Here is a 7326-nt window from a genome sequence, read left to right as displayed (position 1 = left end):
TATCACCCCCTTTGCAAATCCATGAAACTGACCCATCTTATGTTTGCTGACGATTTACTCTTATTTTGCAAAGGTGATGCCCATTCTATCATAACTTTACTAGGACTTTTTCTACTTTCTCCAGTTCTACTGGACTCAACATGAGTAAAGGAAAATCTAATGCTTACTTTAATGGGGTCGAAGAAGAATTGAGGCAAGACATCATTCAGATTTCAGGTATGGAAGAAGGCACTCTCCCCTTTAAATATCTTGGAGTCCCAATCAAAACCACAAGACTCAATGCAAAAGACTGTAAACCTTTGATAGATAAAATAGTCCAGAGAATAAGGGAATTGGGAGCAAGGAAACTCTCTTATGCTGGGAGATTGACCTTAATTCAGGCTGTCCTAAAGACTCTTCATAATTACTGGGCTAGCATTTTTCTTTTGCCATCTGGAGTGATCAACAGGATTGAAGCTATTTGTCGGAATTTTCTATGGGATGAAGGCATAGACTATGTGAGATCTCCTTTAGTCTCATGGGAGAAGATTTGTAAGCCTAAAAAAGAAGGGGGCCTTGGTCTGAAAAATGACTCCCATTGGAACCAGGCTGCTGTGGGGAAACTGGTGTGGTGGTTGGCTTCTTAATCTGACCATCTCTGGGTCAAATGGGTCAATCAAATTTACATAAAAGGAGGAGATTGGCTAGACTATTCTCTCACCAGTAATTCAAGCTGGTCATGGAGAAAAATCTGCCAAACTAAGAACCTGTACCTGACCTCTTATCGACAGCAGGTCTGGAACTCAGAATCAGGCCAGGAATACTCAATTGCTCAAGGCTATGACTTAATCAGGAACAAGGGGGAAAAGGTTAACTGGTTTAAGCTGATATGCAATAAGTATACTATTCCTAAGCATGCTTTTTTGGCTTGGATATATCATCACAACAGCCTTAATACTCACGAAAAACTGCATAGACTGGGTATTAGTGAGAGTGATACATGTTGTCTGTGTGGTAACGGTACAGAAAGCTCCCATCACTTGTTCTTTGATTGCTGTTACAGTCGACGGATCATCTCCCTTCTGAGAACACAGCTAGGGCTCTCAATCCCGTATAGCGATAGTGTTACCTGGAGGCTTCGTGTGATGGGTACGGATCTAAGGAGGGGCGTGATCAACTCGATCTACAATGCTTCCATTTAGTGGATTTGGCGACATCGCAATTTGAGTAAACATGAAGGGTTTATCCTTCGACCGGAGAATCTGACAAAACAGATTGTTTCTGACACTGCTCGGAGGATTTTGAGCTTGCCTTCACTTCAGATTGGGACCCAGGACAGAGCTCTCATAAATCGGCTTCAACAAAGGCGAAGAGGACGATGATTGGGTTCTTGAAAGGAGAAGCAGGAGAGATGTATAGTTTATCTGAGGTTGGGTGGAAGTGACGACCTCTGAATTTGTTGTTATCTGCTTTTTGATGTCTCTATTTTAGGTTTTTTCTTATCCGTTGCTTTTAGGCTCGGCTTAAGTTCGTTGGGCTGGTGCTGAATTGTTTGGGTTGAGTGGTAGGGATTGGTCTTATAACCGTCTACCCCTTGATGTATGGTGACATTTTTTTCTTTAATATGCTTACATTTTAACGAAAAAAAAAGGGTACGAAAAGTATGTAAAGGTGTACGATAAAAGCGGTCTCTCAATAACTTATTGAGAGACCGTCTCTCCTAAGTTTTGGTGCAAGTTTATTAGGGCAATGGTTAGTTTACAATAATAAACATTCGTGTCGGGTCATATTGGTTCGGTTCAATTCGGATAACGGGTCATGATGGGATCCTCATTCCTCACTTCAGGTGTCGCGTTAGTTTGATTAAATCCTTCGGTCAAGTCAGTCCGGCTCAGTTTTTTTATTATAGTCTCTGATTGATATAAAATTTGGATTAAAAAAATAACTAATGATTTTTTATACTATTTTTATAGTCTTTGGTTAATATCAAAATAATTGGCCCCACTCAAAAGACAAGACCCAACTTGACACGACACCCGAACTGAGGGGCCAAGAATAACCCGTAACTAGAATTGATATTAACCAATATGATCCGACACGAATGTTTATCATTGTAAACTAACCATTACCCTTAATAAACTTTATAATAATAGATCCGAAAATGACCAAAGTTAGAAATGATCGGACATGAGTCAAACTTATCCGAGTTCTTGTAAACCCGAAAACCCGACCCGAACTCGACCTAATTAACCCAAATCAATCGTAAATGTAATTTCAAGTCAAAATAAATTTAAGTCGGGAATATATTAAGGGTCAAAATATTGTCCGCATATATTACTTAGTAAGGAGTATATGCTCATTAATAAAAGTTCTTTTTATAATATTATAGATTTATAGATTTTGGCCTAAATATCACTTAAAAATATTTTTCACCAATTTATCACTTAATCAACATTTTTTTACCAATTTGTCCAATATGCTATTTTTTTTACCAATTTGTTCAACATGTTACTTTTTTTACCAATTTGTCCAGGACTCTACTTTTTTTACCAATTCGGGAGTTTGACCTAATGTAACCTATCAACTATAATGATTCTTATTTTTACCTTTACATGAACACAAAAACTCAAATCAAATTATTAAATACATAAGACGGAACTAATTAAGTATTAAGCTTAAACACCTTACTTAGTACTAGTTTAACTAAACTTAATATCATAGATGGTCTTATACAAGACTCACTCATACGACGATACATGACAGGTAACATTTGGTAGTTGATGAATCCTAACATGCAACAATAGGAGAGAACATGCATGCTGTTGGTGGGGTGGGGGGCGGCAACAGTGAATCCTACATAACTTGGTACACAAAAACTCCTCAATACCATCTTTGTAATCTTCTTTACTTCCCACCAAAGTTTCTCAAACACTACTTATATCCCTTCATCTCACCCAATTAATGACCATCACAAACCATTTCAGGCTAACAATTTGGTAAAACACTAATCAAATATTGTTAAATCACACATTTTATATGGGGCATAATCAAGGGCATGACTGGGGTCCAGTGTTTGTAGGCACAATACTATTTGTGTTGCTATCACCAGGGTTACTATTTCAGGTACCGGGCTGACACAGGTGCATTGAGTTTGGTAGTTTTAGGACTGGTGGTGCCTCTATTATGGTCCATGCTCTTCTCTATTTTGGTCTTATTTGCATTCTCTTAATTGCTCTCAGTCTTCACATGTATTGGGGTTAGATTACTAATTTCCCACTTTAGATCATCGTATGAGTCATTAAATCAATTCCTAACTTGGGTTAAGCCGTTTTACAGTTCCTGTGATTTTTCCTTTTTACGGAGTACAACTGTACAAGTCTGTTATCGTCTATTGATTTGAGAGAAAAAAAAAAAATATATACGAAGAAATTCTAATTTCCTAATTCCTGTCGTTTTTGCCTATAACCAAGTATTGAGTCATTATGAATTCAAATCGGAACTTGGTTGGTTTTGCCAACAGGAGATGATACTTATAATAGTCACTTCTCTCAGTCATGCTTAAGATGCCACACATATCAGAGTAATAGTAAATACACTCTTTAACAAATCGCATAACTGTTAATCCCTCTCATGCAACTGATTCTTTAAAATACCCTCACAAAAGAATAAAAACGTAAAGAAAATGTTGAATGGGAGGGAGTAAACGAGTGAGAAAATAAAATAAAAAAAATAGCAGATTAGGGCACCCGTGTGATGATCTCAACGGTGCTGCCAACTCTGGATATGCAAACTCAAAACACGGATAGGAGAAGGATGGTGGAGTTTTGAAACAAACACTATATCAATGTTGGTGCACAATCAAATATACCCGAACCATATTTCAGCTTACTCAGATTGAGAATCAAAATACAGATGACAGATCCCCAACACCAGCCACCCCATGTCTGTAATCTTGAACATATGCGATCCTTTGTATGGAAACAACAAACAATGATTACATATTGTATGAAGTAGTAAACAAGAGAAACTGTTTTATGCGTATAATCTGAATCTTAAGATAAAATCCCCGTTTGTTCCTACTGAATGAAGAAGTCATATAATGGTATGTTATATCCACAAGTTCCAATAGCCTTGACAAGAGAATCCCAGGCGGCTACTGATAACTGACTGCTACTTCATATCTTTCCAGCTACGCCTGTAGCATTCTCTGTATCGGTTTCCTTCTTTTATAAGAACTTCCATGCTGCATTAATAAAAACAAATCAATATTCATTTTTGTCCACAAAATTAGCATTATTAGCTATTAATCGGGGAACAAGCACCTAGCAAAGCGGTAATTTGAAACCAAAACAGAAACCTACATCATAAGTCATAGATAACAAAAAGACAACTTTTTTTAAAAACTATGAATAATAACCTACATCATGCGTCATAACCAGACGACATTTTTCACCCTGGTTTACATAAAAGGGGTATTCATAGTACTCTGTAACAAATCGACTAACATATTTTTTCTCCTCTCTTATAATGGATGATCTACGATCCCAGACAATACAGAAACAAAACAGCCCTTTTTCTTCTAAAGCTTGAATTTGAAATAGACAACCGTACTGTTGAATGATTTTAACTCCAAATCAAAAAGTCTACATAACTAGGATTTTAACTCCAAATCGAAAAGTTTACATAACAACTAGCATCAGCTATCAGAGTAATTGCATCATAGTGAATAAGACGGCAAATAGTGACACTTACACTCTTTGCATTGATTTTCACATTCCTCTATGTTAGAAAGACAGGAAATGCTTTCACAAGAGTGTTGTAAAACACACAATCTGAATAGAAGAAATTCGGTAATGTTGCAAATACCCGTTACTACGACGCTTCTAAAAAAAAGTAAAAACCAAATCAAATACCGGGAAACTACTGAAACGGCACCAGCGATATCGCGGTGATGTCGCAAAAGTGTGCCAAATGCACACGAAGTGCACTGTTTTTCCAAACAAATTTGTATTTACAAATAGAATTTTCTGCAATAATTCTCGTATTGGATTCTAGGAGAGTTGACATCTAAAGAAGTACGGACTAAAATTAAGAGAAGATGGGGCAAAGAGGTGTAACTAGAAGAAACAAATACGGATCTGCATATTGGTGCTACAAGATGCAAATACAGCATTTTGAGGTGTTTCAGTTAGTGTGTCAACTTTCAAGTGAGTTTTTTCCGCTCAGCTTTTGTAGACAAAGGTTTTGCCTAATTCCAAAACTTGCAAATCTTTTCGTATTCCTATTATTGCATTAGAAATCAGCTCATATCCTAAAATATGGAGAAAATAATTAAACAAGCATACGCAAGTTCTCTCCAAACAATATACCCAAAGTCAATAAATATGGCTTTGTTTTGTCTATATAAGAAGGGTTTTAATCAATAGAGTAACACAACCACCAAATACGGAACCCATAAAGACGTGTCGTAAACACTAACATAATTTACATAAAACACCAAAATGAAAAACAATCAAATCACTATCCAACCAATCATCATCATCCTAACACAACTACCTTATTACTTCTACACAAGACTTTGTTGACAAAATACCCTTATCATCATCATCAAACACCGCTACAATTAAATCCTGCCAAGAGTCCAGGGGCGAAGTCACCTAGTAGCAAGGGGTGGCGGTCGCTACCCCAAACTTTAAAAAATTGGTTTTGAAGACGGATTTTTGCTACCCCAAATATTGCTGAGTCAGTAATAAATAAATGTTATCTCATTAATTGTATAATAGATATTGTGGTTCAATGGTAAAGGCTTTCATTGCCAACCTAGCGCCTCGGGTTCGAATCCCACTACCTAAATATTCCTTTTTAATTTTTCTTTTTAATTTTTTTTTGCTACCCCAGAAATTAAATCCTGCCTTCGCCCCAGTACAGCGATGAACATGGACAAATCAAGGTGGCTAATAGGGGCGACCCACCAAAGTGTCAAACTTTGAATTTGTAGATCAAATTTTCAACTTTATTATTGCATTATTATTAATAACTAATTCACCCTAGTTCTAAAATTCTCAAGCATCCTATCTTTAAACACCAATTGATCTTTAAATTGTAAATCCACCGAAGCAATTAATCTACTAGAAAATGTGAAGTTGATCATAATACAAAATTGTACTCAATCAATACATATCTTGAAAAGGTAGTAAAATTAATAAGATTAAATACCTGGAACGTCTTTGACAGGACTAAGCGGCGGCGGCTGCGGTATTACGTAACAAAGAAGACTCCTTCCAAGAACAGAAATACAAGACACGAAACCAACAAAGTAAAACACCATAACTAACCCAATTACCCATGGAAACAACATAAACCCTAACATAAAAGTGACGGATCCACCCAACATCAACGTCAACGATATCCCCAACATCAACGACGCCAATCCCGCCACCGTTATCTGCGGCCTTCGTCGCCTCGTCATCGTATATTGAGACGGTGCTGATCGTAGGATGTTGAGTAATACAGAAGATAGCTCGTATAAAGCTCGAGATTGTTGACTTTCATGATCATCTTCCCTACCCGTCATTTTAATATTTTGTTAATATTTATCCCAAATTGTAGGAAATTTATATATTGTTGGGGGAAAAAGGGAGGGATTGGGTTATGTAAGAAGCGCTAAATTCGAGGTAATTGGATAATGGCGTTATCTTAACAAACTGGAATAATTCAATACATATGTGGTGATTTACAATCGGTTCAAACTGCAGATAAAGTGTCCATTTTTTAAATATTTTAGGGGAAAAAACAGGGGAATGATGAATGAGCAAGAGAGGGAAGAGATTTCCCTCAAAAAAAAAAAAAAGAGGGACGGAAGAGATTATGGGGATAATTGTTGTTAGTTGAGGGAGCATGTACAAGAGAAGCGGAAGGAGGTACGTCTTAAATATTTTAGGGGAAGAATAACTGGCCTCAACCCGACACAATCCGAACCCATGGATTTAGGGTGCCCGGAGGCAGGTGCCTGTCCCTGAAATCTATAAATATTTCTTTGTTGCTTCCGTCTTTTTTTTTTTTTTTTTTTTTTTTTTTTTTTTGATAAGGTAAAGAAATTAGGTTAGTCGAAATCAACCTATAACATCCTCGCGGATGAGAACGATAAATGAAAGTAGTAAACTTTCAATATATGTAACGATTCTCAGGGAATTAATCCGGAAGAAAAGATTACACTAGGCAGATCAATCACAGGAATTCTAGGGTTTGAGAAAGAATTCGGATGAAGATCAATTGATTAGATTAATCTTGAAAGATTGATTACAAAATGTAAAGTTTACAAGATGTAACAACTACAAGATTACAACA

The 7326-nt window shown here is 36.7% G+C and overlaps 1 long non-coding RNA gene and 1 pseudogene across 1 annotated transcript; one reads left to right on the top strand and one right to left on the bottom strand.

Moving 5' to 3' along the window:
* The first annotated feature begins 2952 nt into the window (after positions 1–2952).
* Positions 2953–3340, top strand: LOC141623466 (uncharacterized; annotated as a pseudogene).
* A 453-nt stretch (positions 3341–3793) lies between these two features.
* On the bottom strand, positions 3794–6977 carry LOC141623467 (uncharacterized). The gene is made up of 2 exons (XR_012533390.1): positions 6196–6977; positions 3794–4222 (listed from the first exon to the last, which is right to left on the bottom strand). It is a non-coding gene; the product is annotated as an uncharacterized LOC141623467 (long non-coding RNA).
* Between the last annotated feature and the right edge of the window lie 349 nt (positions 6978–7326).

Source organism: Silene latifolia, chromosome X, assembly GCF_048544455.1.
Source record: "Silene latifolia isolate original U9 population chromosome X, ASM4854445v1, whole genome shotgun sequence".
Taxonomy (NCBI): Eukaryota; Viridiplantae; Streptophyta; class Magnoliopsida; order Caryophyllales; family Caryophyllaceae; genus Silene; species Silene latifolia.
The sequence above is the reverse complement of the archived record's forward strand: the minus strand, read 5'-3'. Positions and strand labels throughout refer to the sequence as shown.